This window comes from Mesocricetus auratus, unplaced genomic scaffold, assembly GCF_017639785.1.
Source record: "Mesocricetus auratus isolate SY011 unplaced genomic scaffold, BCM_Maur_2.0 Super-Scaffold_100691, whole genome shotgun sequence".
NCBI classification, from domain to species: domain Eukaryota; kingdom Metazoa; phylum Chordata; class Mammalia; order Rodentia; family Cricetidae; genus Mesocricetus; species Mesocricetus auratus.
Genome location: NW_024429267.1, coordinates 13,967,289 through 13,994,680, shown reverse-complemented (window position 1 = coordinate 13,994,680; position 27,392 = coordinate 13,967,289). Strand labels below are relative to the sequence as shown.

Sequence of the window (27,392 nt, the reverse complement as noted above, 5' to 3'; positions counted from 1 at the left end):
TTAGTTTGTTTCAAGTCTAAATCTTTTCTTTAGATTAAAAGGAGAATTGTAGTTAGGGATGTCATGTACCCGATGCACTGACCATGCGGGTTTGGGTATGGTCACAGGTACATGGGGAGAGGCAGAGATAAAGGTCAAGGAAGGAGGGGTGGTCACACGCTCTCTTGGGGCTGCAGTCGACGTCTGAGACCAGCAGAGCGCTGACCTCAGTTCTTGGCTTCTCATGTAAGTGACTTCTCTCTTTCTAATAAAGTATCGTATGACTCCCCTTCCCAGTATACTTGGTGTTGCTCGTTATCCATGTTCAGTGGTGTGATGGTTAATTTCAGCTGCCATCCTGACTGGATCTGGAATCATCTAAAAGGCAAGCCATCAGGTCCTCCTTTGAGTTTCTTGCTCACGCTATTGGGAAAGACTTACCCTAAATATGAGTGGCTCTGGTGGTGTAACTGAGGAAGCAGGGAGTTTCTTGGGTGAGCCGTATTCCACCTGAGCCTTGAAGGTGGGAAGGGATTTTTACAGAGCTCTGTGAGAAATGGGAAGAGGTGGTTATGGAGGGGAAACTAAGTCAAAGTCACAGCTACCCTTCAGACATTTTGTTTGGGAAACCGCACTGCGGCAAAGCTTCTGTGTACCGGCAAGAGTTCTAGGCTGATCCGCACTGTCTGCTTTCTCACGAGGCTCCAATGTGCTTGCACCTGCCTTTGAGGTTCATATAGGAGAGTCTGTGACATGGGCAGGGATGGGAGACCCTTGAATATAGATGCTTGGAGATAATTTACCAAAAGCCTAAGCCTAGGATTCATTTATTGCCAAACTGGTTTAAAAGTGAAAGCAAAACAAGACTTTAGAATTTGCTTTATTTCCTAATTTGCCATGAGGTTGATAATCTTTTTTTTCTTTCTTTTTAAAAAAATTTAAATTAGTCCGGGCAGTGCTGGTGCACACCTTTAATCCCAGCACTCGGGGGGGGGGGGGGGGGGGGCAGAGGTAGGCGGATCTCTGTGAGTTCGAGGCTGGGCTGGACCGACAGCCTCCAAAACAATACAGAGAAACCCTGTCTCATAAAACCAAAAAAAATTTTAAATTAGAAATATGCATGATTTAGATATCAATCCCAGCCTTCTCCCTCTCCTCCTCCCCTGCCTCTCCCCACCAGGCCCTCCAGCGCCTCCCCCAATCCCCACTCTGTTCCCCAGAGAGGGTGAGGCCCTCCATGGGGGATCTCCAGAGTCTGTCATTTCATTCAGGGCAGGGCCTAGGCCTTCCCCCAAGAGTCCAGGCTGAGAGAGCATCCCTTAATGTGGGATGGGTACCCAAAGTCCATTTGTATGCCAGAGATAAATACTGATCTACTACCCAAGGTCCCATAGATTGCCTAGGCCTCCTCACGGACACCCACATTCAGGGGATCTGATGATCTTTTAATAAGAAGAAATAACTCTTTAGGACAACTGGAGTGAGACCCTCATCCTGTGTTGCATTTTATGGATTCAAAGCTGAGATGAAGGGTTAGTCTCGTCTTGCTTGGCTCAAATGATGCATAGTTCTTTAATCAGATACACAGTAAAGACTCCTGAGGTTATGTTTTCATCTTAAAATTAAAACCATGAGAAGCACATGGATCCAGGTTTTCCTGAGTTTCAGATAAGGTTAACATTTATCTCAATAGACAGGGATTCATTTGTTCTTTCATTCATTCATTCATTCATTCATTTTGAGAAGGGTACCAATGTCCCTGGCTGGCCTGGAACTCACTATTTAGAACAGGATGGTCTCAAATTCAAGGAGATCAATTTGTCTCTGCCACCCAAGTGCTAAGATTAAAGGTGTGCATTACCACACTCAGTGTTACCATTTGTTAAGTGTTGGGTGCTGAATTTGGGTGAGGTGTGAGAGAATCATCTTGAAGTAGAACCATACTTGGCAAGTCTAAATGAGTGCAATTATTCTAGAAAGAAATACCTGAGGTAGGAAGACAGATTTCCCAGCAAGGCTTTCCTCATCTCTGGTATCTGGAAGCAGCATTGCTGGAAATGGCTCCTGCTGGGTGCAGGGGTTCTGTAGTTATGGAAGGGGAAGGAGCAGGCTTCACCTTAGTAGATTTCACCAAGCAGCTTGAGCCTCCTGTCCTCTCCGTGCCATCTCTAGTATCTTGGTGGTGCTGTGATGGGGGAAATGCTGATACAGCTCTGCCTGTGGTTGAGATTTCTGACTCTGTCTCTTCACTCCCTAAAAGAGAATCCCTGTCAAGCAGCAAGCTTCCCTTGGGCTTTCATGTGGGCTCTGGGTGGAGGCAGGTCGGTGTGAGAGGTACTGGCCTCCCCTTCAGTCAAGGTATTTGGACTGTCTCAATTCCAGAAATCTATGATTCTCCATGGTGACAGGTCAAATCAGAATCTAAGTTTTTACACTGAAACCATGCCAGTGGACTTCAGTTGCTACATATCTGTTTCTTTCTGGGGTACTGAGCATAGCTCTCCAGCACTGATCTCTGACCATTCCACGATTACCATTCAACTCTGTCACTCTATGTAGAAGTATGCCTACATGATGTTTGTTGGTTAAGCACACCAGTACCCTGTCACCTAGACACCCACCATCCCCTTTCATTTGAGATTTCAATCTGAAGGTCACAATCTCACCATGTCTCCTCAGCTACAAAGAACATCTCAGCAGGACTCTTCAAAGACACTTGTGCTTTTCACGGATGCATTTCTCTAATTCTTGGAAGAGAAAGTACATTCTGGAACTTACCAAGGAAAGCAAGAGGGTGGGGAGTGAACTCACAAGGTAAGCATTCTCTAGCATGCCCTTCTCCCCGAGATTTCAAGAATCTTCTGTAATCAGTGACACAAAGTTTTACTTTAGGTATCTAAATAAGGAGCAATGTAGGAAGAAAGGAAATAAATGGTAACTGTTTAATATGATGATCATAAGCAGTGAGGTAAAAAAAGAATTAACTTGAAAACAATGGGGAAATAAACAAGAGTTATATACAAATATTAAATGATTTTAGATCACCATAAAACACCACAAAATGTTCTTTAGGATATATTGGAATTCAAGGTGAAGGTGTGTACATAGCATAACACCCATTATTTAAGAAAGGATTTATAAAACACATGTATGTACTCTGCACTTCATTAAATATTTGTAACAATGAAAGCAAGACCCACTGAATATTGAAAAGCATGAGATGCAGTAAAGATTGTCCTTGCTTTAGGATTTAACTTTTAAACCCAGAAAAGTGCTTACATATTAGAAAACACAGTTGGTAGATATTTCCTTTTTCAAAAACTTAAAAACTGATAACTGTATGGATGCTGTTTGTGTTTTTGATATTTGACTGCTTCATAGGAAAATTGTGTTGTGGGGTTAGCACATTTGGCAAATGTCTTTGTCATTGACAAGTGTGGTTTGGGACACTGAGGACAGTGATACAGAGATAAGATAAATGAAATTAAGTACTGTATTCTTGAACTTGAACTAGAGGTATCAGCATGAATTTGTGGTGTGTTTCACCTTTTAAAATGTGTACCCATGTATAAATGACTCCCACTAATAGTGAATTGATTTTCCATGGGCTGAAATTCATTCATTCATTCGTCTCTTTCTGTTTTCTTCTACTATCTCTTTCTCTGTGTTTTCTTTCTGTACTTTGAGATGACTTCTATACTGTATCGCTCAGCTGGAGCTCACTATGTAGCCAAGGTTGGCTTCAAACTCATGGAAATTCTCCTGCCACAGTCTCCTAAGTACTGGTATTAAAGATGTGTACCACCAAATATAGAAATATCCTTATCAACAAAAACTGGAAAAACTGAGAAAAAACAAAACAACCATTTGAACTTTCAAGTTTGTAGGACTTAAGTGTAAGTGGAAAAAAATTCAGAATAGAAAAGTCTGTGCATGAGAAGCTGGACTGCATTGTTACTTCTCATGACTGCTGATGGTCAGTGGTATAAGAGTGCAGCGCAGAAGAAGGGCATCTCAGAAGTTGGGAAGCAGAGGTGGATTTTATAGCATGTCCTAGAGAAACATAAATGGGAGGGGAAGGTGAAACAAGAAGGCAGAGTGCTGTTATTTCTGAACTTCCATCAGAGATTCCCAAAAGGCTGTTATGCTCAGAGTGAGGGTGAGTCAGCACTCAGAAAACATCACAACCAAACTTTAGACTCATCCCCAGGAAGATTAAGGTAAGCTGTTTTTATTTCATTTCTGCTCCAAGGCAAGATCTTCTGGGAAACACTAACCATAACAACACCTCATCATAGTCAGCCAAAGTTTAATGGAACATAGGATGAAATGGCAAGACTAAGAGAAAAATATCAAAAGAAGAAAATAGACCTGCATATGATAGAGATAATAGCAAGTTTAGAAACAAACATGGAGCTGTTACTAATAAATCAAGAAAGGAAAGGCAAGTAAATTCTCCAGGGAACTGAATCTGCGAACAATAAAAATCACAGAGTTAAAAATATACAATTGAAAGGAAGGAACCAATAGCCTGGTAGAACAGGAGATTTGATTATTAGGTCACAAGGTAGAAAAGCATAGCATACCCAGACTTAAGTATAGACAGGAAAAGTGGAAAAACAAAACAGAGTACAGGAGACACACCACAGAGTAACAAATATGTAATTTAAGCCTCATAATAAAAGGGAAGATCAATAATGCGAAACAATATTGGTAGAGATATTAGCCATGAATTGTCTAAAGCCTCAAAGACATTAATCCTCAGATATGAGAGGTTCTACACATTCCAAGAAGCATTAACTAAAACAAAACAAAACACTCTAAGACACAGGACTGAAAAACAATGCAAAAAAGGTAAGGTTGTTCACACACACACACACACACACTCATGCATGCACGCACACACACACATCACAGCCAATTGAACAGCAAGAGAACTGAGAGTCAACTTCTCAAGAGAAACTGAGAAAGAAAAAATAAGTTCATAACTCTGAAGGCAACTGCCAATATAAATTATATATTATATATCAGTAAATCTAATCTTTTTAGTTTTTAAGATTATAATACAACAGTGTGATTTCCCATTTCCTTTTCCTCTCTCCATGTAGCCCCTTGCTTTATTTCAAAATTTTGGCCTCTTTTTCTTTAATTGTTTGTGTGTGGTGGAGTATTTTGATCACATTCTGACACCCTAGAGACTAAAAATAAAATTTACTTTGAATCAGAGGGTGACCAAAATTAGCCATAGAGGTTTTGGAGGATCACTGGCATATAGAGAGACATGGAAAGTCATAGGGAGGGGCTTAGAAAGATTCTCAGGTCTTTTGGATTGAGGAAAGAAAGAGAGGAGGTCTCTGATCTCTTCTTGGCCACTTCTCTGATCAGTCAGGCTCTTACCTTGATATATGACTCCTGAGGCTTTTAATTGATAAAGAATAATTAGATAGTGTCTGTGTGCATGTGTGTGTGTGTGTGTGTGTGTGTTTCTAAATACAGAAACCCAATACAACCTGCCCAGTCTGTATAATATATATTACTTGTATGCATGTTTTCAGGAACTACCATTTGGTATTGGAAAAAAAATAAATGCTGAGTTGTGAACCCAGTCCCAACTATTACATCTACAGTAAAACTCCCATACCTCAGGGATCATTGTAGAAGAGAAAGCAGAAAGATTGTAATGCCCAAAGGACGGAGTTTGCTGTGAGATTGTGTCTCCTAGGAATATCAAAAACTACACCCATGAAGTCTCAACCTACGTGGCTGACCTGAATAAGGAAGACTCCACTAGAGGTGCTAATGTGGGTATGAGAAGAGCTCAGGAAATCTCAACTCTAGACAAAGCACTATAAGAACCTGAGGAATGCCCAGAGTGGAGAACTAGTCTTCTTCAGTAAAGCTGACCTTAAAAGAAAAGAAACACAGAAAGAACTACTTTGAGATACTACAACAATCTCAGAGGAGAGTCTGTGAATACTAAAGAAAAGCAAAAAGCTGTAATGAGCATATGCATGGGCAACTCTAAATGTACTGAACACATAATTTTAAACTCAGTATTTAAAACATATTTGCAATGAAAATACATGTTGTACTTATTATTTTTCTTATCACTGTGGATGAATCCCTGACAAGAAGCAGTTAGAGGTAGGAAGGGTCAATTTTGATTGATAGATCCAGGGGGGTATGAATCATCATGGCGGGGATGGCAGGGCAGGAGCTTGAGGTGCTAGGTACCTTCCATCCACATTCAAGAAGCAGAGAGTGGGAGGAAGGGGGGAGAGTGTAACAGTGGAGCATCAACCCTTCTCCCCAGTGACTGACCTCCCAAAGGGACTGCACCACCTGCTGGGTACCATGTATACGAACACATAACCCTGTAGGGCATATTTCAAACTCAAGCTATAAAATATGTCATCAAAATAGCAGAATTTATGAAACAATATGCTGAAACATTCTTGTGAAAGTGGTGACTTATGTTAATTTCCATAAAAGATACACCAAGGGCCAATTATAAAAGCACAACTGTCATGCTAACATCTTTGAGCTAAATCCTTTTATTGACTTTAATAAAGGATTTGAGCTTCTTTTAATGTGCTTATTCCTAAGATCCTTATCATTTTGTTATAACTAGACATAATATTTAAAATGTGTTATTTATTACATGTTATGAGTAGTATATGTGTTTTTTTCTGGGAGTTTCTTTGTATCATTGCTGTAAAGCTCGGTAGTTACTTATTTTCTTCTAAAGATTTTATTTGAAATCATAATTGTGCCTGTATGTGTGTGAGTGTATGTGTGTGTACGGTGTGAATGAATGTGTTGTGAATGTGTGTGTTGTGAATGTGTGAGTGTGTATGTAGTATGAATGTGTGGGGTGTGAATGTGCAAGTGTATGTGAGTATGTGTGTGTGCGCACGCGCGTGTGTGTGTGTGTGTGTGTGTGTGTGTGTAAGACAGCATCCTTGTCGTGTTACATGGTCCAGACACACTTGTATAGTCATCCCCACTGAGTCCATGGTGTCTTCAAGTGAGCTTTCTGTGGCATTTTCTGGTTCATCTCCCATGTGCCCAGGGTAAAGTGCTGCATCCTACACTTGATGATCTTCTGCGTTTGAGGTCTGGTTAAAGGCATTTCCCGCCACACAATCTTTACATCTATTCACTTAACTTCTCTTCTGAATTCACTTTGGGGATTTGCTTCCTTTGTGGGAAGTCCAGTAATGCACATGTCGGCTTCTTGCAGTCTATACACCATAAGCACTAATTAGCGTGCAGAAGGAAGGCTTCTTGGATGCCCATTTTAATACATTCTAAAGGTGAATTCCAATAGATGTTCCTATATCAGCCTTGGGGAAGCTACTTGGCCTCGGTGAGCCTTGCTTTTCTCATCTTTAAAATGGGCACTGTAGAGCTAGAGAGATAGCTCACCAGCTAAGAGTACTGGCAGTTCTTTCGGACAACCCAGATTTGACTCTGTACATGCATGGCAGCTCAAAGCTGCAATGCTAGTTCCAGGGGGATCAGCGTCCTTCTTCTGGCCTCCACAAGCACTGCACATACAATACATAATACACATACAAAAACAAACACTAATACACTTGAAATATGTAAATAATAAGAATGGAATTCTCACACTGCTGTGACTATTAATACATGTTAGGATTAGATAGATATCACCTGGTGAGTGGCAAGGAGTGGACATTATTCCTATAAAAAGAACTATCATGGCTGGGTGGTGGTAGTGTACTCTTTTAATACCAGCACTTGGGAGTCTGAGGCAGGTGGATCTCTTTGAATTTGAGGCCGGCCTGCTGTACAGAGTAAGTTCCAGTACAGCCAGGGCTACACAGAGAGAAACCTTGTCTCAAAACCAAAACCAAATAAACAGAAGCAAAACAACTATCCTGTCTGTGCCAGTGATTACACACAGTCTTTCCCATGCTGACATATTTCTAGTTCTTATGCATTAATTTTGCATTTTCTTAGACTTAGACTTGAAACCAGGGTTCACGTCTCTATTACTCAATGCTTTCTTCTTTTCCAACATTCTGTAAAGGCAGTGCTCCTTCATCTCTGACCTGAAAGACTACATGCATTATTGGCTGGATGTCTCAAATAGTCAGCATTCTCCCACACAGCACTGAACAGAACATTTGAAAGGCCAAAGACCTTCCTGGAGTTCATGCAGTCAATCTGTTATGTGCTACATGGCAGGGCCATGACAACTCTTAATCTGTGAGATACGTAGGGCAGCACTGTTAAATTCTATGTTATAGATGCGGAGTTGAGGTGCAGAAAAGCTAGGTTGTATACCCCAGGCATTAGAACTGATCAGCAGCCCATTATTCTGCCATGCACACAACTGAGGCAGTATCTCCAGTTCACTACAGATTGATGCTCCCTTCATCCCATCAGGGTCCAGCAGTATTTCCTGGATTCAGGCTGTTCTGCCACCATGATAAATTTGGGGGAATTGGATGGTTGGGGAGGAGAGAGACTTGAAAAGTAGATCAGGTATATGTAAATATCTAAGTGCAGAAATGATGGCAGATAAAGTTGTTCTGGTACATTGTGGGGACACCAGACCTTGAGCAGAAACCCACTTCCCCTTCGGCCTGGGAGCAGGCAGCTGTGTAATGTTTACTGAAAACAATTCAGTGCTTTAAAGCTCTTGATAGGGCTCAGATAAGGGCTCCCTCACTGAGATACCATGACTTTCACACCCCCTATGGCTAGATGCCTCTTCCTGTCCCCCCTGCGGTGTCTCCCCAATTCTGGGGCCAGAGATTAAACCACCAGCCAGGAGGGTGAGAAGTCTGGAAAGAATTGTATGTAGATGGATGGCAGAAGTCCTTAAAAGGGGAAGCAATTTTTCTTGGGGAGACTTCTCCTGAGAGCTCTCTCCTAAGCGGACTGGAATCTCCTCCTAAAGCTGACTTGGGAAGCATAAAGTTTTCTTAAAGCAACCAACCGGTCTCTGTGTCATCTATCCCGACCACCTCACTACATTCTCGGATGCAGGCCGCACAGCAGGTGCGACAAATACATGAATTGGCTACAAATGCATTTTTCTGATTTAATTTAGGTTGCAGAACTAACCTTAGATGGTCTAAGTAAAGATATGTCGACAACCACAGTGCATAAGTATATGTCATAAATGAATCATATGGGGTTGCTGTTCTCTGGGTGGTATTTATAATACCATCATTGCTTTTGCAAATCCAAGCAAAGTAGAACTGCTCATTCAAGCAAAGTCTGTAACTGGCAAGTATCTGTCCAGAGGCAAAGCATGCTTTCTGGTAGGTTTCTTCTCAGCTACTCAAATAGAGTTTGAGGCTGTGTTGTTTGTTTTCTCTGGATTGAAGGGACTCTCCCAAGTTAAGGCTTTTCTGATTTTGCTTTCCACTTTACCCTTTTCTTTGCTTGTTTGTTGAGATGAGGGTGAGCTCCTGGTCCTCCTGACTTTGTCACCTCAAGCTAGGGTTGTAGGTGTGTACCACCAGGCCCAACTGTCTTGAGGTTTCTCATTTAAGCATTTAGCTTGAATCATAAATGCGGGTCAGAAATTCACTTAAGACTAAAAGTATTTCCATCCCTCTTTTCCTTTAGGTGGCTGTTTGCTGTGCTATTTCAAGGGTCAAGAGAAACCTCTTACTTGCTCTTTCTCTTCCCCCCATTCCTAGTTCTAACCCCACACTCCCACAATACCATAGTTGTATTAACTCTTCTCTAGAACCTGCCATTAAAATCCCAGAAAACTGGATGCCCATCCAGGGCTAGATCTCAGAAACTCGGCTCTGGTCAGGTTCACAGAAATCCCAGCCTCCCTTGCCTATCAGGCCAGAACTGTTCTCTTCCTTCTAGCTTAATATTTAAATAATACATTTCCCCTTTTTCTAATGAGCACCTGCTTTGCTCCAAACAGCCCTTTGAGTCTGGGACATAGCCTTCTTCTATTGGAGTCTTGTCTCATAATTTGTAACTACTAGGGCTAGAAAGACGACTCAGTGGTTAAGAACACTTGTTACTGTTGCAGAGGACCCAAACTCAGTTTCCAAGACTCATATCAAGGGACTCACACCTTCCTATGACTCTAGAGTTAGGGTATTTGATGACCTCTTCTAGGAGGTGATTAACAACATCTCCTGGCTTGTACAGGCACTATATTCACATGAACATTGCTAGGCATAGACACATACTCTTGTGTCTATAAAGTAAATATTAAAAATTGCAACTGTGAATCATTATTTTCTCTTTCAGAGGGAGTTTAACCAAACAGGTATCAGAGTAGGAGTGATACTCCAAGTTGAAGAGACAACTGAAAGGGGAAAATCTGATATTTTCTGAGGAAGGATCCTGGGGGCATCTAAACTAATATCTATTAAGTTATATTCTCTATTAGCCCAGGACCTTACAGAAAGTATGTAAGAAGACACATCTGATGAACCTCAGGAAGGTTGATGGATATTGTCACTGTTGACAGTGACCTCTTCGGCTAAGACCTTGGTGAGATGATAGAGAGTAAGAAGATGAAAAGATGAATGCTATGAAGGGGGAGTTTTGGTTCAAGTTATGGGATGGCAGTCATGGGTAATAGTATTTTAATATGCAGCATTGAAAGGTATGGCATGATATTGTACATTAACACCAGGAAAACATGGGAGAGTTAAGATAAAATCCCTGAGTCCCAATGTCTCCTGTGTGCATCTGTGTGTGTGTGTGTGTGTGTGTGTTATGCATGCTGAGGGCAAAGGGCAACAATGGGTGTCTTTTTCTCTCTCCGCCTTACATTTTGAGACAGTGTCTCCCATTGAGCCTACAGTCTATCCATTTGACTAGGTTGGCTGGACAACAAACTCCAGGGTTCCTGTTTCTTCCTCCCTCAAACTGGCATTGCAGGCATGCACCACAGTACCTGGCTTTTTGTGTAGAACCTGGTGATTTCAACTTGGTTCCCTAACTTATATAGGAAGCACTGTACTGACTGTGATACGCTATAGTCCATACTCCCTCACAACCACCAAGTCTTGCATTTCTTACCCAGCAGAACCTAGATAAGAACTGGCTGCTGAAAGGCCACATGTGATGCTGATACAAATGTCTGGGGCCTACAACTTGAGAACCTAAGGCTTCCATTTGCATTTCTCTCTCCCCAGTAGGCATTATCATAAGTTGTAGTCTCAGAGGTCTGAGACCATCTGTGTATTTGTTTCTTGTTTAAGTGAGTGCTAGGTGAATTTGATGAATCCACACATGAATTCTGGAGCTCAGGTACTGTTTGGCCAGTCCCAACTTGCAGCTTCTAGACTGTAAGCTCATTTTAAGATCAGGTCTGGAGTTGCCATGCCTCCCACAACTTTGAGTCACACTCTCAAATCTCTCCTTCTGAACCCCAAAATATTATCATTTCCACCAAGTACACTGTACTTTCTATTTTGTAGACATCAAAGATGTAGCACATTCCTGTTAATTATTTCAGGCATCTTGTTCATATTTAGATTAAAAAAATAGTTATAATGAGTTTGCTTGAGATATTTTTTTAACCTGTGAATTAAAAAAAGACTTAGAGAATGCAATTTCCCAGTCTAACAGTTGGGGTAATTATCTTAGCTTCCCCCCATTTTTAAGAGGCAGTAAACATGTTTAGAAGTTAGCCAGAATCTTCCTTCATTTAAACTCATTACTGACCACGTGGCATCCACGTGCCATCAACATAGTTCCAGGTGAAGGAAAACACAGATGAGCAAAATCCAGCCTGCCTGCAACACTGCTTCCCAAAGTCCCATGAGACCCTGTGATAGGCAGGATAGAGGTGATGGTAGAGCAGCATGAAGAGGCACCCAGGGTGTAGTACTAAAGAGAGCTGTGCAGGCTTAGGAGATGCCAACGCACAGAGGAGGGACAGGCTTTTTCTCCACTGGGTAAAACTGGAAAGCTCATATTGCAAGAAAAAGGGATGCTTTTGAATCAAATAATGAGCAGGTCTTATTCAGGAAATGGACTCTCTGTAAACCTACCTCTGATGTTTGTATTCCTTGACTCTCCTCTCTTCTCTTCACACATGTGCAAACACATACTCATCACAACTCCCATAATTCTTTTCAAGTGGATCCTTGGTTGCTCTGCCCAGTGTCCCAGCATTAGGCATTCTGCCTCGCCTGTAGACACAAAGGGTAAGGCAGCTATTACACTCTTGAAATTTCCCATTGTGGACACTTTACAAATACAGTCAACCTTTGACCCTGGCATGCTTTGCCTTTGGCTGCTCTAGATAGGGAAGTCATTTTAAAGCCATTGTGTGTGTGTGCACACACATTTCGATCACTGTATGTTTGTGTACATTTGCTCCCCTTCCCTCTCTCTATATGTTTCTATGTGTGTGCATGCATGTGAGTACAAGCACATGTGTGTATATGCTCCTTCTCTCTCTCTCTCTCTCTCTCTCTCTCTCTCTGTGTACAACTGGAGCTTCAGAAAGCCTTTATATAAAGTAGAATCCTGTCTTATTTTTGCTTTTGGAAAAAAAAAGATTTATCAACTCCCCTAACTGGATTTCATTTGCAGCTTGCAAAGATTATATTCTATTGTAAAAAATGTTTTCTTTTTCTTTCTTTTTTTGTGAACCTCATTGATGTTTAGATGGGCTGGTGGTTAGGATGTATGCACTGATTAATGTTCAGGAATACCTCTGGAGTCCTCTGGATGGGACAGGGTGCCCTGATTTTGATAGAGTATGGCCAGGAATCTGAAAAGGTTATATTTACTTTACTATGGAACACATTTTACTATTGAACATTTTTTGTGTATCATTTTTACTCTTAAGTGAGGTACAGAAAATATGCATTTCTACTCTTGATTTCCAGGACAATCATCTTGTACATGTTTTCTTTGTTTTAGAAACAGTATTCAAGAAAAAAACCCACATTTTTTCTTCTCATCTTTATTTCTGTAAAATCTCTTGTTCTTTATTTCTGTGAAGATCTCCTATTCTCCTATATGTTTCCTTGTAGATGCCTTATTAGGGCTTGGCATTGAATCACTCCAAATGCACACTACATTTGAAAGTAAGTGTTCCTCATAAGAATAAAACCTGTCCATGGAAATATGAAATCACAATATGCATAGTTGAAACATGAATTCATCTCAAGGGCAGTAAGAGGGGACAGAGATAAAAACACAGAAGAGGAGAGACACCATCCACCAATTTTGTTTGGAACAGTTAGTTCTGTCCTAGAGTTCTTGTGAGGGTTGAATAAATTAATATGCATTGAGTGAACAGAGACCACCACATTCTATAATTACAAACCAGTGTGATTATTATTTTAAAACAACCAAACACTGAAATGTAGTGAGATATGTAGTGTGGTCACAGTGAGGACTTGACTGGGAGTGAGTTTAGGTTTGGGGTCCAGGCAGATGGCTCTCTCTTGTGTCCAGTTGGGTCACAGAGAGCAGCCTGAGCATATGCTTAGAACAGGAAACTACAGGGGCTATCTGCTTCTTGTGTAAGTGACTCCTCCCCAAAATAAATTATATTTAATATTTAAACCTAATCCTGTGAATCATTATCTGCGCCTCAAAATCTGGTGCCCAACATGGTGCTCAAATCCATGTCCCTGAGATTAAGAGTCTCCATTTGATTCAACTTAATGCCTCTGAACTAATAAACACAACCCTAAAACTGGTTTGGAACTATAAGGCTTGAGACAACTCCAGAACAGCTAGCTGAAACAGTGCACCTTCTTACTAGAGCCAAAGCTTCAGATAAGAACTTCAGTCAAGCATCTTCTGCCACACAGACACTAGCTGCAAATGTTATTGCTAGTCCTCTGGAGACTATTGTTGCTCTAATTTTTCTACTACAGGATCCCATGGAGTTACTGACATCCCATTTCAGCAGGAAGTAATCCTAAGAACGTCCCCTTTCCCTACTGCTGGCATTAAGGGATAGTATTCACTTGCATAGGGTTGGTTTTAGTCATTTTGGGTTGGGTATGGAAGGTGATGTTCAGACTCTGGTATCTCTTTCAGATAAGTTTAAGGGTATGGATGGGAAAGGTATGGTTAACATGGAATATAGGTAGATTAACATATTTTCAAGTGAACCAACTTTAGCAACTGTTGGCTATAGATAAAATTAAGTTGTTAGATTATTATATGTAGACTGTTTAGGGTCTTCTTTCTGTTTACGATGTTTGCAACAAATATAAATCTATGTTGATGTATATACATTTTGTATATTAATACAACATAGGATATCTTGTCATATTGCATTTTATGGTTCTACCTCTAGTCAAGACATTTCAATTCTATTTCTGTTACTGAGAATTATATTTATGTATATAGTTACATTTTTAAAGTCATTGTCTTAGTTAAATTATTTTGGGAAACTTCAGCCATTGTACAACTGTGTTTCTAAGAATTACAGACTATTAACACCCATGTTTCTTATCTATGAGATTGGTCAATAGATAGTTGATCTTCAAACACTTCACAGACCTGCAGAATATGGCATTTAAATGTTTTAACATTAGTACTCCATTGACACGAGACACAATTGTTTCAGACAGCACCAAGCTATTCCAGAGAAATGTTGGGCACCAATGTCACTCCTTCTGGAGTCCATTCTCTCCTTGGCTAATGGCCTGTTGGGCAAAGAACTGGCCCCACCTTGACTGCTGACTTTGGACATGCTGTCCTACTGTGCTTTCAGAAGATAAACTTAGAAGACTGCTGAACCTTGCCAAGTCGGGTTAGAGAGCCTTTCTACCTCCCTGCTTCTGTGTTGGCCAATCAGATACTCCAGGTCTTAGCCAAAGCTGGTTGCCCCATGCTGCTGTGAGACTTTGGGTGACTGTCGAGGTAGCCTGCTGTTTCTGTCTTCTCTGCACCTATGGAAGTTGCTTGCCTGCACTTCCTGCCTACCCTAGTATAGTTGAGGTTGAGGATTAGACTGTCACAATTATTATTCTCTCTTCCTAGAAAGAAGTATTAGGTACAAGACTTAAGCTTTCCAGCTTAGGAGAACTCTATAGTAATCTCTATTATGCCTTCACCCTAGGACTGGATGTATAGTTCTTGCCTTTTGTGTGCTTGTGTTTGGTGTCTTAAGTGTGTTTGTTCTTACTTTTTCTTCTAGAGCATACTTGATAACTGCTATCTTTGTATATAGTTTTGTAGCCTAAATCTTTTCTTTAGACTAAAAGGGGAATTGTAGTGAGATATCCACCCCGCCCACACCTGTAACCAAAAGGGTGTGGTCACAGGTGAGAATGTGAGGGAGAGTGAGTTTAGTCTGCGTCTGGGCAGGTGGTGGCTCTCTCTTTCGTCCAGTTAGGTCAGGGAGCAGCCTTAGCGGATCTTTAGAGCAGGAACCTGTGGCGGCCATCTGCTTCTTGTGTACTTGACTTCTCCCCAAAATAAATTATATTTAATATTTGAGCCTAGTCCGGTGAATCATGTCTCAACACTGAAATGAAAATCCCATCGACACGCAATGCTTTGAAGTGCAGGAATCTGCTCAAGTGTTTCAGGTTTACTTTCAGAGCTCCACTCCTCTGGTTCTTTGCCTTCTATCATTCTAGGAAGAACTCAATGGATTTCTCTAGCACAGTTATCGCCCACATGGGAAACAGTACAGGCCCTGCCTCCTCCAACTGCCCACCCTATTAACGGAGATGGTGGCCTCCGAGGCATACACAAAACAAATAATGATAATAAGAGAAATCCTTTCTTGAGGCCATCATTTTCTAAGCTGGGGTTTGTCGTCAGCTGGCTAGTGGCTCATGTTGTCAGTCAGCGTGTCCTGGGTTTGGGGCTATAGAAGCAGGCCACATGCAACAGTCGGACTCTTTGCTAATTGGGATGAGAAGTTAATCTCTCTCGGCCTGAGTCCAGCTGAGTCTCTGTGAGCAATGATATATTTAAAAGATCTCGGGCCATCCAGGGCGTGTGGCACTAACCGGATTTAGCTCATTAGCAAATCCGCAAGGCCCTGCTGACACTGCACCCAGAATAAAATACAGGAGGTTGCCCCATACCCCGTGGGCACCTACAGCCTGGACACATAATGAAAAGGCATTTATTAATAATCTCATTGGTCACACAATACAAAGGAAGGCTACAAGAAGTCAAACACTGTCATTTGTCGTGACTAGAAAGGCATAATTAAAATAAGCGCCATGTGATTAACCTTTGAGAAATTAATCTGGCATTTTGAAAAAAAGGCACAAAATAAGGAAGACAGGCTATTACAGTGAATTTAGTAGAACTGGGGTGGGGGTGGCTGCTGCACAAACTTCATCAAATTCCATGCACCTATGAAATGTTAACAGCATGGACAATATTCAAGTTTCACTCTGTTGGTATGATAAAATACTCAACAAAAAGCAACAAAGGAGAGAGTTTATGTGGCTTATAATTCTAAATTGCTATCCATAATTTTGGTGAAGCAGAGGCAGGGATGTGAAGAGTCATATCCATAGTTAAGAACAGAGAGAGAATAAATGCACAGATCCTTGCTAGCTAGCTCTGTTTGCTTTCTTTGCTCTCAAACAATTCAGGGCCCAGTCTAGGGAATGGTGCTTCCCAGAGTAGACTGGGTTGTCCCACAGTAATTATAAAGCAACACAACCCACAACTGACATGCCCTCAGGCTAACGCCATCTAGACTCTCTTCACAGGTGATTCTAGATGTGTGAAGTCAGCAGTGGAGACTCACCAGCACAGCTAGTCTTACACTTGCTCTCACGGCACAAGGCTCAACTCATAGGCCAACAGAAGCTCAGTAGTTGACCCATATACGGAGTGGAAGAGCTGCAGAGAACAAGCGAACACCGTTCCCCACTCACATTGGAGGAACCTGCTAGCCAGAAGAACACATTATGTGTTTCCACATTAAGATGGCAATTTCATGTTGCCAGATAATATAATTTCTTAGGGGAGATGTCAGAAGTACTTAAATATTCCATTTTAATGAACAGTCCGCTTGCCACAATCCAGTGCTGGGATTAGGGATAAGGTAAGTAAGGGACTTGTGTGTTAGTTCTTAAATTTTAGATATTGGCCCAAAATATTATGATCAAGATAAATAGTAACTTAACACAATTTTATTCTCTGTCTCTCTGTTTCTCTCTGTCTCTCTGTCTCTCTGTGTGTGCGTGTCTGTGTGTGTGCACACACACACATATACATGTTTGTATGTCGGCCTCTGATACAGGGTATCATTTATGCCAAGTTGGCTTGGAACTCTCCATAGCTGAGTGTGACCTTGAACTTCTGATCCTCCTGTCTCTATCTTCCCTGTGGTGGGGTTATAGGCATGTACCAACAAGCCTAGTTTATGCAATGCTGATATCAAACTCAGGGCTTCCTGGATGCTACTAGGGAGGCACTCTATCAACTAAGCTACAGCTCCTTAACACATGCTTTAAAATTGAAAAATCACTTCCAAAGTATGTAACTAAGTATAGTTCAGTCAATAAAATTCATGATGGGCAAGCATGAAGACCTGAGTTTGGATCCCTGAGATCCATGAAAAAGAGCTTGGTATGATGGCACGGCACATGTCTGCACTCCTAGAACTAGAAAGGGGAAGACAGGTAGATCCCTGGAGCTTACTGGCCAGCCAGTATAGACAAATTGGTTCAGTAGGAGATCCTGTATCAAAGAGCAATATGATATAGTTACTATTATATTACATTATATCATATCACATTTAGTATGTTTGATAATTGTAGTGATATATTGTTTATGATCTAATAAAAAGTCACTGAAAAATCAGAAAAGAAAAGCAGCCAAGACACTAAAGACCTCTTACCTCTACCTCAGCCTGGGGCAGTCCTGACCTCAACATGGCTGAAGACTAGTTGCTAGTGTCCTGAGACTGAATGCTGAATGCCCTGCTCCTATCTTACATGCCTTCCTATTGCTGGGATTAAAGGTATGAGCTCTGCATTCACTTTTAGACTGATCACTCTTATATATCCCAGGGTGGCCTTGAACTTACAGAGATCCATCTGCCTCTGTCTCCTGAGTCCTAGGATTAAAGGTGTGTGCCACCACTGCCCAGCTTCTATGACTGTGACTGGCTTTGCATTCTGATCTTCAGTGGCTTTATTAGATCATAAACAATATATCACCATAGATAATAACACCTGTTATCAACCTCTGGCTTACACACATGTACAAGCATTCAGGTACACACACACAATAAAACTATTAAGTGAAGATGGGGTCAGCATTGCTTATGTTTTCATTTCTCTTAGTTCTAACATAGAGCACCATCTTCTTCCTCCTCTGGTTGATAGCCCATGTTGCTTCCTGTGATCTAGCCTTGCTCATTGCCCTGTCTAGCTAGAGTGCTGCTGGGGTATCCAGTCTCCCATTGGTTCAATTCAAGGACCAATCAATTGGATCAACTGTTGGTTGTCATTAAGGGCACACTCAACCACATATGTGAATATAATTCTACTAATATCAGCTCAGAAGGAATTTATTAAAAGACAGCATTCATCTAAATGTTTGTAAATAGAAGTGTATGCTATTTTCTGATCTGAAGTTCTCTAAAATGCATATGGTCAGCAAAACAGCTTCAGTTGGATGACCTGTTGTTGTCAAAAGATGGGAAGAGTTTATTGTATAAAAAGACACGTGGGCAGGAAGGAGTTCTCACTGGAAAGAGCTGCTGGAAATCCTAAGCAGCCATCTTGGTTACTTTTCCTCATGCTGTGAAAAACAATCAGCTTAAAGGAGAAAGGGTTGTTGGCACAGAGCTGAAGGTACAGTCATTCATGACAGGGAAGTCAAAGGAGCAGGAACTTGAGGCACCTGGTTACAGTGTATCCACAATGAGAAAAGAATGCTTGCTTCTGCTCAGCTCCTTCTCTCTACTTAAACAATCAAGGCTCCCTGGGAACAGTTCCTTATTTTCTAGGGATAGAACTTATCATTTCATTAGCATCATCAAGATGATGTTGCACACAGAATTGGATGTAGGCTTTGCAGTTTGAAAGTAGAAGCTGTGACCTTCTCATGGGTCCAAGGTGAATTGCACTGGGATCCAACCTTCCCTTTCCAACTGTCCAGTGGTCTACCAGATGTCTCAAGGAGTAGAAACATTTGTAAGCACAGAAAGAATGTCAGCAAGCAGTCAAGCCTGCCATGTGCAGAGAGAAAGTTCAGTGGTAAAGAAAAATAGGCATCCGCATCTGTGGCCCGCCTGGAATGGATCTGATGGCATCAAATATGTCTAACATTTCTTCTGCTTCCATCCCAAATGTTCCCATGAGCCTTTATCTCTGAAAAGACTCTGAACAGAAGTAGCTTGTAGCCTCCATCAACCTGTGGATGGATTCCTTGCTTGCTTTCTTGCTTGTTTGAAGCTAGACATCAGATTGTTGTTGTTGCATCCATAAAATTTCTTTTTTAACAATCTTATGAAGGGAGTAACTTTCCAAAGTAGTTTGCTTCTTCATGAAGCAGTGAAACTGATGGAATATATATGCCACCAAAGTCTTAATATCAAACCAACATACTTGTATCTGTGTTTATTTGAAAAAGGAAAAATAAATACATTTTTCCTTGCTTGTGTAAAAAATGATGATGTTGCACAGGTATGCCCCAAAGCCCACCACCCAGGTCATTCTGGATTCTGTCAAGCTGATGATGAACACTGAACAGTATGGCGACATTTTAGGTGTGTGGATGTCTCTCACTTCATCAGACTGTCATAGAGATCCAGGCCACTCAGAAGTCCAGGGAGAACTACAAGTCAGCATGAACAGAGTTTGGAACTTGTGGCATTGGACTTGGTCCTGCCAAAGATAATCACTTCCTTGATTCTTTCCTTATCCGTCAGCTGGGCCATCTATATGCTTATCATAAGGATGGAGCTGGTGAAATGTCATGTTATCTCTCCTGCCAACACCCTTAAAACAAACACAGTCATTGTTTGGTTTTGCTTTGTATCCCAAGCTGGCCTGGAATTTAAGGTCCTCCTGCCTTATCATTCAAAGCTTTGTGACTACAGGTGCATGTCACTAAACCTACTGAGGTCATATTTAAGTATGCCTCTAATTGATGCTATTGTTTTTGTTGCTCATGATTTTTTTTTCTTCAAAGGCAGCAAAAATAAGACAAAAATCTCCACCCAGGCTTTCAGGATAATTACTAGAGACCCCAAATTTAATAGAGCTTAAATTAGAAACATTTAGTGGTACTTGAAATAGCTTTCTTTTCCATCGAACAGAAGACTGACTCCTGGCCAGCCAGCAGTTAGAACGCAGTACATCCAGGTACTGTGGGATGTGGCCCAGTAGAATTCAACTTCTGCAGCCAAGTTGTCTGATGCTTGAACAATAAAACACACCCAGTATTTCTGTATAACTCAGACTCTCCCAGGGTGAACATCATAACTCAGTGGCTCTGGGTTCAAATCCCATTCCCATCACAAATCTGCAGTGTGACTCGGGGCAAGTTCAATTAACTTCTCTGAACCCCAGTTTCACCCGCTGTAAATTACTTCCCAGAGGGCTTCCTACTGGGGCCCTGTCCTGTGCATCAAAGAAAAATGTGGAAGTTGCATAGCTTTGCGATCCTCTGCAATACATCTTTCTTTTATGTTCTGTTCCCTCCCAGCAATTCTAAGAGGCAGTTAGATTTTGTTTTTGTTTTTTTTTTAATTTACTCAGGAAACCACACCTTAGCATCAGTGAAGGTGTAAAAACTCTACCAGTTAGAACTGGGTATTTATGGAGGGTTCATCTGATTGGAAATGTCACTCTGTGTCTTTAATACAGAGACACATCACCCTTTTAACCGATCAGATGATCAGATGCACCCACAAGACAGCTACATTTAAAAAGGTACATTATCAGAAATAGCTACATGTTGCATGCTCTTCAGGATCTGTGCAAACTACCATCCCATTGGAGTCTCTGCTTCCTTGTGTGAAACCTCAGGATGAGAATTACTGTTACTGCAGTAAGCAGTAGTATGCTGAGGGAAAAACACAAATCAAAACAATTTCTCCAAAGGAGAAACACTGGAATTTCTCATTCCAGCTGAAACTACTCTAAGATAGCAATAGCTTAGAACTTCCTACTTGTTTTTCTTTTTTTTTTTTGAAATAAAATTTTAGGTTTCATCTTACCTGTATTCGGACTCATACACTCTTACATTGTAGTGTGTGTGTGTGTGTGTGTGTGTTTTGCCTGCATATGTCTGTGAACTATGTGCATGCCATACCTATGAGGCCAGAAAAGAGCATTAGAGCTCCTGGGATTGAAGTCAAGGGTGGTAATAAACCTCCAAATGGATGCTAAGAATCGAACATTCGAACCCAGGTTGTTTGGGTTAGTGCTCTTAACCACCAAGCCACCTCTCTGGCACCACCTTGGTATATCTTTTTGTTTTTTTTTTTTTTTGGTTTTTATGAGACGGTTTCTCTGTATTGTTTTCGAGGCTGCCGGTCCAGCCCAGCCTCGAACTCACAGAGATCCGCCTGCCTCTGCCTCCCAAGTGCTGGGATTAAAGGCGTGTGCCCCACCGCCCGGCTCCACCTTGGTATATCTTAAGGGTGCATAAAACCTTGAATTAAAATGTCCAGGGTCAAAGGTAACCACCTTGAATATACTGTGAAGAGGATCTGAGGGTTTATAAAAACATACAAAGACGGTTAATTTTGACATGCAATTTTCTACGCAGGGTGTGTTCTGAACAGTGTCACCATGACTGTGACCCACATAGTGTTTCTTAACAGCAGGTGAAGTCTGGTGGAAGCCAGATAGTTGTGGCTAGCCTGGCTCTGGATGAAGGGAACTGACTGTGAGAATGGTGAAGACAAGAGGCAGATGGAGTGTCACACATGTTGCTGATAACACCATCAAAATTAAGCAGTTGCAAGAGATGGCAATATAAATGGCAACTGGACAGATGGTTGTTCTGAAATCTGGCATTCAAAGGTAAGGGGCCTTTGCCAGGATCAGATGAAAGAAGAATGGACACAGATGAGGTAGAGTCCAGCCTGCAGGAAAACTACAAAATCAGGGCTGTGGGAGTCAGGATGTAGGTAGCAATTAATTAAATAGTGTATGTAAGTGTTGGTACAAGTCAGGAGTGCAAGTGTGTGTGTGTGTGTGTGTGTGTGTGTGTGTGTGTGTGTAAGAGGATAACTTGTGGGAATCCGTTTTTTCTTTTACCATGTGTGTTCTAAGACTCAGCTTGGGAACATTTATCTACAGAACCATCTCACTGGCTTCCAACCTTAATTTTTGAGACAATGTCTTTCACTTGCCCAGGGCTCCAATTTGGCTAGACTATCTGACCACTAAGTACCAGGGATCTGTCTGTCTCAGTCTCCCTATCATTGGGATTACAGTTGTGTTCCTGGCCTTTTGTGTGGGTACTGGGGTTTGGCTGTTGGGTCCTTGTGCTTTCCTGGCAATCATTTTACCCACGGAGCCTCTCTCAAGTTGCTGACTTTCTTTTAAATACAGACATGTAATTCCTTAGGTAAACCCTCCCAGTTTCGTGGCTCCAATCACAAAGTCCAGTGAATCAACATTCTAGATCATTGGTCACCTTATACTCCTGAATGTTGTAATTTTAGAAAAGCAGCATGCACAAGAAAGATGTCATGCAAAAGGGTTCAAGCAGAGGGATTTTATATTAGGGTAAAGGATCATACGAAAGGGAAGAGGGGAGACTGACCTTCAGAGACAGAGCAGCAGGAGATAGTAGAGAGGAAAGAGAGGGAGAGGGGGAGAATGAGAGAGGAACAGAGAGAGGGAGAGAAAGAAAGAGAGGAATGGGAGGTGGGCAAGGGATCATAGTGGATATGCACAGGTGGTGCTTTTAGAGGCTGCAGCTGAGGGTGTATCCTGTTAGAACCCAAGGACAGGCTAGTGCAGATGCCTGAGTACTAACACTAAACTCAAAAGTTCAGCAAATGGCCAGTGTATTGCTGCGTACCTGTCAGTCGTGAGTACCTCTGATTCCCCCTCTTCTGTCTAAGGTCTTCAATACTCTTAGACATGGGCAGAGCTTCCCATATGATACAAGGCCAACACACCATCTGCTTCCTATGCTCTTTTATCATAGTCTCTTGATCTTGACCTCCAGAGAGTTGGAAGCTCTCTTAGGTCTCACTATATCCCAGGTGCAAAGACAGTGCTCTCAGAACTTGTGGGTCAACTTCAGCTCCCGGAGTTCTCAGAATGACAACTGCCACTCTGAGTGACACAGCTCAGAGTAGATAAGGTAAAGCAGATCAGGGATGGATGTGAAACAAGACACCTATAGCCAAAGGCTAGAACTCACCTGGACATTGCCTTGCCAGGGCTCCTGACCAGCTATCATCTTCCAAACCCACTGAGCTAGGCACAACAGACCGTCAGCAAAGGTCTCAGGAATCAAAGGTTCCAATCCCATGTTTGTTCCTAGAATGTAGAATAGCACCCCTCAGTTGCAAAGAACATATGATGAGACTTTATGCTTTTACTGTCAACTGTTTAAAATACAATACAAACTGTTTTGAGAGCCTCTTTGAGCTCTTGGAAAAGTAAAGACAGTAAGGATGATTCTTGATAAAGTGTGGTTATCTGGGCATGGTGGCACATGGACATAGTGACCATTCAGTAGTAAGCTCATTTTGGACTATGCGTTGAACCTCTGCCTCTACACAGAGCAATAACTGGGAGATGTCATCATTTTTACCATTCAAATAGAAATATAAAATAGAAATACTTTCATTAAAATTTTCAACAGGTTTGATTTAACTTTTACATTCATTTATTTACCTGTCATGGCCATGAGCAGGTCTTATACACAGTTTAGTTCTGGGAGTTGGAACTCAGGTCACTGACCTGGTATCAGGCATCTTTATCTACTGAGTCATCTTACCAGTCTCAGTGATTTCAAATTTAAAACAGCAAACAACATACATCTTCGTAAGACATGTAGGAATTTCCACAGCAATAGAAAGACCTTCCGTTGTGGAATGAATTTTAAATTTGTCTTTGGCTGCACTTTTTCCATTTTCTTTTATGCAGTCAGTGCACACTTGTTGTATTGCTGCACATGGTACTGAGTTTCACAAAAGTACTCACATGCAAGTCTCCCCCACCTCTCTCTCTCTCTCTCTCTCTCTCTCTCTCTCTCTCTCTCTCTCTCTCTCTCTCTCTCTCTGTGTGTGTGTGTGTACAAGCATATATATCTTCTCTTATGTTTTCTGCCTACTTCTTTGAAACTGCCAGACATTTTTATCCTGGTAAAATACGTATAACATAAAACCATTTTCCTTTGCTCTATGTCCAATATCCATATGCGAGTGAGTACATACCATGCTTGTCTTTCTGTGACTGGATTACCTCACTCAGGATGGTTTCTTCTAGTTCCATCCATTTGCTTGTGAATTTCAAGATTTCTTTTTTTTTCTGCTGAGTAATATTCCAATGTGTTAATGTACCACATTTTCTTTATTCATTCTTTGGTTGATAGGCATCTAGGTTGCTTCCAGGTTCTTGCTATTACAAATAATGCTGCTATGAACATAGTTGAACAGATGTCCTTGGTTAATGAATATGCATCCTTTGGGTATATGCCTAAGAGTGGAATTGCTGGATCTTGAGATTAAGTCGAGAAAAGAATAGAGCAAGAAAAGAGATACCTTAATAGAGGGAGCCATTATTGGTTTAAACAGAAATCTGTTACTAGGGAAATGTCCAGAGATCCACAAGGATGACCCCAACTAAGAATCTAAGCAATAGTGGAGAGGTTACCTTAAATGCCCCTCATTTATAAAGAGGTTGATGACTATTTTAAATGCCATCCTATAGCCCTCATCCAGTAGCTAATGGAAGCAGAAGCAGAGATCCACAGTTAAGCACTGAGCCGAACTCCTGGAATCCAATTGTAGAGAGGGAGGAGTGATGAGCAAAGGAGTCAAGACCATGCTGGGGAAACCCACACAAACAGCTGACCTGAGCAAATGGCATCTCATGGACCTCAGCCAGATGGCTGGGGAACCAGCATAGAACCAAATCAGGCCCCCTGAACGTGGGTGACAGGAGGCATGGGAAGTTTATGAGGCCTCTGATGGTGGAACCAGTATTTATTCCTAGTGCCTCAATGGACTTTGGGAGCCCATTCCCCCATGGAGGGATACTTTCTCAGCTTAGATACACAGGGAGGGCCTAGGCCCTGCCCCAAATGATGTGACAGACTTTGATGATCCCCCATGGAAGGCATTATCCTCCCTGGGAAGTGGATGGAGGATGGGATTTGGGGGTCAGTGGGAGGCATGGAAGGATAGGAGGGAGAGGGTATTGGGATTGATATGTAAAATAAAATTGTTTCTAATTTAAATAAAAATTTGACATTAAAAATAATAAATAAAACTTACCATTTTTCAGCTGCTCACAGTTCAGCAGTATTAACTCTTTTGATTTCTGTTATACTTGGGATATTGTTTCCCATGTTACCCTGGGAATATTTATTCCCTTGGAATCAGTATCTTAAGTGATTATAATTTATTTTAAATTATGTTTTTGTGCATAGGTCTGTGTGGCTGTGTACATGAGTGCAGGTACCCATGGAGACCAGAAAAGGACAGTTCTCTGGAGAAGGAGTTACAGGCAGTTGGGAACTGCCTGACACAGGTGTTGGGAACCAGACTTTGACATCTAGAAGATCAGTATTTGTTCTTAATAACTGAAGTGTCTCTCCAACCTCCTACTCATTAAACCCCAACACATAATAGCTACTGTGCTCAGTTATTGCATGTTTCTGCTTACTTCTTCCTACAGTAGCCCAGTGAATGGGGAGACACTTATCTATCCCAGTTACGGATGAGAAACCTGAGAGCCAGGGTATGTCACCATCTCCACAGTCCTGACTGGAGAGCACAGTCTCATGAGAAGCGTGCCTAGGGCAGTGCCTATGCACTAGAACAGCATCATCAATGCTTCTACTGTGTAGACTGGGTCATGCTGCTGGAGAAGTGAATCGATCATGCTTGTCTGCGCTTACATCCTGCACTCTACCTGTGTAATAATGGCTGAGCCAACAGATCCAGACTGAGCTCCATAAGCGGTGGCCTGTCACTTCAAAGATCTGAATGACTTCCTTAACCCGGTCTATCCAGTGATGGGAACAGGGAACATATTAACTCCTGCATGGCCTAAAAAAAGAAATATGTGGTTTACATTTGTACACAAAGGTGCAAATTTGAGTATTTGTCCATAATTGTTATCTTGTATAATATGATTGTATATTATTGCATGTTATGTTATTGTCTATTATTTTATAATAAACCATTATACACCATATTGTTACACATTATGCATTATAGCTATATATTACATATGCATTATATATTTTATTAGAGCAGGGACCCAGGCTGTGTAATAAACTGCCTGGGTAAACTCCTGGCTCACTCACTTCTAGTTGCTATTCACCCTGCTGGGCCTTAATTTTCTAATATACTCTGTGGAGATGGGAAGTCTCTCTATACCTCATGAGACAGATGTGACCAAAGAAAGAGCCTGTTGCACTGTGAGTCCTAAAGAGCAGGTAGCTATGACCCATTATTCATTCAGAAAGTATTTATTGGGTCAGACCTTTATTAAAGCCAAGCTCTGCCCATTCATACTCTCAAGAGGGTAGGCACAGGTGAACAATGGATTCTTCATAGAGGATAGTAGAATAGAAGCCATAAAGTGTCATGGAAAACAAAAGAGTGGACAGAGAGTGTGTGTGTGGGGGGGGGGGGAGATAAAGCATGCAGAAGCTGGCAGCTCGTTCTTCTAATATCTACTTATTATGTTTTTGTTCTATACAAAAACTGCTGGATATTTTGTACAAAAGGTGTTTTATAAATTATTTAAAACACATGTGTGAGGCCAGTGTGTGGTGGAAAGGGAGAACTGTCTCCAGCAAGGTATCCTCAGACCTCCACATTCATCTGATGATTGGTGAGTGTGTGTGTGTGTGTGTGTGTGTGCACTCTCACACATATACACTCACAAAATAAAAGCGTTGAGAACAATTTTAATATGTATGTATACATATGCATTTATATACTGTTTTTTCTGATATATTTTCACTATGTAGCCCAAGCTGGTTACCACATCCAATAAAATGCATATTTTTTAAAATCTTCTACTCTGCACAATTAAATTGTGAACAAACAGAGATTGCTCCAGAAGAAGAAGCTAGGCAGAGCTCTTTAAAGGATAGGAAGGAGGCTGAGATTCCATCATTATCGGTGGGTCCTGGAGAGCTGCGCAGTTTGAACTGCATCTGGCATTCCGAGCCAGTTTCCCCAGTCAATATCCACATTGAATAGAAGCCATTGATCAACCAAGTGAAGCTGCTAAAAATGGATTCCAGCCTGAGAAAAATTTACTAGGGAA

The 27,392-nt window shown here is 41.5% G+C and overlaps 1 long non-coding RNA gene across 1 annotated transcript; it reads left to right on the top strand.

Annotated features, from left to right (window-relative positions):
* The first annotated feature begins 21,493 nt into the window (after positions 1-21,493).
* LOC121137653 lies at positions 21,494-26,304 on the top strand. The gene is made up of 2 exons (XR_005874946.1): positions 21,494-21,941; positions 25,537-26,304. It is a non-coding gene; the product is annotated as an uncharacterized LOC121137653 (long non-coding RNA).
* Positions 26,305-27,392: the final 1,088 nt, after the last annotated feature.